The sequence below is a fragment of the Equus caballus genome, chromosome 1 (genome assembly GCF_041296265.1).
Source record: "Equus caballus isolate H_3958 breed thoroughbred chromosome 1, TB-T2T, whole genome shotgun sequence".
Classification (NCBI taxonomy): domain Eukaryota; kingdom Metazoa; phylum Chordata; class Mammalia; order Perissodactyla; family Equidae; genus Equus; species Equus caballus.
In genome coordinates, this window is record NC_091684.1 from 87857400 (window position 1) to 87860766 (window position 3367).

At 48.7% G+C, this 3367-nt stretch overlaps 1 long non-coding RNA gene across 1 annotated transcript; it reads left to right on the top strand.

Moving 5' to 3' along the window:
• The first annotated feature begins 2176 nt into the window (after window positions 1-2176).
• On the top strand, window positions 2177-2993 carry LOC106782128 (uncharacterized). The gene is made up of 3 exons (XR_001378970.3): window positions 2177-2316; window positions 2644-2751; window positions 2844-2993. It is a non-coding gene; the product is annotated as an uncharacterized lncRNA (long non-coding RNA).
• The last annotated feature ends 374 nt before the right edge of the window (window positions 2994-3367 follow it).

Here is a 3367-nt window from a genome sequence, read left to right on the forward strand (position 1 = left end):
CGACCTGAAATGCCAGCTGCTCTGAGACGGGCAGCTCTCGGGCAGCCCAGCTGTTCTGGCAAAAAGGCATTTGGTGCCGGGTTAAGCCCAAGGCAGGCAGTGTCTCCTTGCGCCGTGCCTCTGGTTTCTAGAAGTACAGATTTATGCCTTTTGAACTTGGAAGGGGAAAAAATCCTGAAATCAAAGTCAAAAGCTGCTAGAAGGACCCTCCAAAGCTAAACAGAAATGAGCTCAGAGCTCGCCCTCCGTGCGGTGGCTGTGGGATAGGGGGAGACGGTGTTGGGGACTGCGTGACTGACACGTTCAAAGGTGCTCACGAATGGTGTTTTTTTCCTGTCTTCAAAGTAAATTTTGGGAGCAGTGAGCTCATTTTACCATTATCTCTAGGTTTTGGGACTTGGGGCGACATTTTTCTTTCTTACACTTTCCCATGCTTTTCAAAATTTCCTCCATCACCACACACTATGCTCATGATAAGAGAAAACCAACTATGGCTATTTGTCGATACCTACTGGATCAGATGGGACATGTTCCGCTGTGACTACCAACAAATGCAGGTCAGCACGAAGCAAACGGGGAATTGCTGCTTCAAGGGCAGGGCGGGTGGGCTCCCAGTCCAGCTGGGCCTGGGCTTCCAGTGAGGGGCCTGGACCTGCTTCCTTCTCTTCGTCCTGCAGGTCTCCCTCTAGATTTGGCTCCGTTTGCAGGCAGATGCTTCCCTTGTGGTCACAGTACAGCTGTAGGAGCTTTAGACTCGTATCTCTCCAACTTCGAGTCTAGTGGGAACAATTTCTTTCCTGTGATTCCTGGAAAAATGTCCTTTGCATCTCACTGGCTCATACGCCCACCTGAAAACCAACGCTGTGGCAAGGGGGATGGAGCAACGAATCGGTTCGTGTCTAGGTTACATGCCTCATCCCTGAGATAGAGGTGGGACCCTCTCCCCCAAGCACATGGGTTGGAAGAGTAGTTTCCTAGAGGCAACCTGGTGTCCAGTTAACAGAGAGGGGGAATAGATGGAGGATAGCCAGAAAATCACAAATGCTCAGTCTCCCTACCTACTTCCAGAAAGGATTAGCAAGAATGCAGGGAAGAGAAAGTTTAGGCTAAGGAAAGCTACTCTAACTGAACCGACAATTTAGCTCTGAGCTTCCTGGCAGCTGAGGTAAAAGGGAAACGCTTGTTTACAGAATGTTAACTCATTAGGATTAACAGTAAGGAAGGATCAACAACTCTGAGGAAACTTTCCTAAAATTCCAAGGCTCAGTTTAAGCTGCCCTCTTCTCCTGTTTTCTTTCTCCATTTCCAACATTTTGTACTGCTTCACTTTTTGTCTTTCTTGGGCGATCTTCACCTGTTTTTCTTTTTGGAAGATCAGCCCTGAACTAACACCCGCTGCCAATCCTCCTCTTTTTGCTGAGGAAGACTGGCCCTGAGCTAACATCCATGCCCATCTTCCTCTACTTTATATGTGGGATGCCTGCCACAGCATGGCTTGCCAAGCGGTACATATGTCTGCACACAAGATCTGAACCAGCGAACTCAGGTGCCAAAGCAGAACGTGCAAACTTAACCCCTGCACCACCGGGCCTGCACTTTTACCTTTTTTCTCATGCCACTGAGATGAGTCCTTGTCCCATTTCTGCCCGGAGCCATCCTATGGCCTGCTGACCTTTCTTCACAGTGGAATGGGAAACTCTCAGACCATCCAGGGGCCTGGACTTGCACTGTGATAACGTTTCATTATACGCTCCTGGAGGGAGGCAGTTAACGCTAAGGGCTAAAAATCCACTGCCATTGGAGGATCAGCCAGAAAAGGGTCGAGAGACCTGGAGTTTAGTCCTGTTTCTCTTTTAGAGTCATCTACCCTCCCCGGCCTCTTCCCGGTTGGAAGAGGGACGAGCCGGATCCGATGGAGACGCCAACATTCCCGCGCGACTCTGCAGAAAGCGCATTACGCGGTGGGAAAGTAGCATTCGCCTCGCTAAAACCCATTTCACAATGTCTTTTGCATCAAAAAGGTTTTCAAAGATTTTCTTCCCAGACCACATATTTTCTCACAGATCCTGAACGTTTCACGCTCTATTCTTCTTCCTGTGTTGACAGCAGGAGGAAGCACATCCGCTGGGGCGGGCGCAGCGCTGGCCCCTTCTCTCCCGCTCCTCTGGGCTTGTTTGTTGATGAAGCGGGAGCCGAGCCAGAGCAGCCGGCAGCTGCAGACGCGAGGAGGGGCGGCCGCAGAGCTGCTCGGCTGGCCCTGCGGGAGCCTCGCTGACAAACGCATCGGCTGCTTCGGGAAAAGAAACTGTTGACCGGGTGACGCCCCCTTGCCCGCTCCTAAGCTTCACGTTTACGAAGTTTCTACAGGGGACTGTCGATTCCCAGAAGTCGGGGAGAGAAGGGCACCTTTGAGCCTTACTCCTGCTTGGGATATTTTCTCTCCTGGATTTGTCCTATTTGCACCCTTCTAATTGCCAGCCTTTTTTTTTTTTTTTCTGGAAAAGCCAGATAGGAGAATAATTTGACTCTGGAAAGGGAGGGCTTTGCAACCTTCCCTGTGTCACCTGTTCCGTCTCTCTTTTGTGTTGTTATAGTCTGGATTTTAGTATTTTAACGTGGAGTTGTACTCATTTAACTTCACAGAACACACTTCAGTGGGCGACCATCACCTTCCTCTCCAGGGTCTGGGGACCACTGCTCAGAACTGGTCTTAATGATCTCAGCCTTCCGTTGGGGCCTAGGAGCCACCTGGTAAGAATGGGCCTAGCTTGTCTGCCGTGGTGGGAGGACGTCCCCACTCTGAAGATTTTTTTTGACTGCTTTGTGCCTCCATTCTCTCCCAGGTGGACCAAGGGACAGCCTGCAATGGCTTTCTTCCTAGACAGAAACGCCGCTAGGTCACCACTCATGTTATATAGTCAGAAGCCTTGCTTTAAAAATTAGATTGCAAAGTAGAGTGTATCTCATATGATTAAACATGGTTTTTTCCCCAATCGTTTTTGTGAGTTTATTACAAATGGACTAATTTTGCTGTAAGCAAAATGTCTTTTATTATGCTGACAATGTATAAACAGAGATTAAAGGTTTTTCCCTGAGAATAGTTGTTTGAAATACCAACATGGAAGAATGACGAGTAGTTTCACTGATGGCCGTGCTGTTTGCAGCGGCCCCCTCTGAAGCGAGGAGTCTGGGTAAGGACTTTCCCCCAGTAGAGATGTTGTAACAATTACACTGAATTCAGGAGACTTCCTTTAAATAAGCAAATGTTTCCAGTAACAACGGAATGTAAACCTGACTCCAGTTAGTAGATTTGCTACTATCTCTTTCCTATCTGTGATTTTAGCTGCGTTCAGCTAAAAGAGTAAAA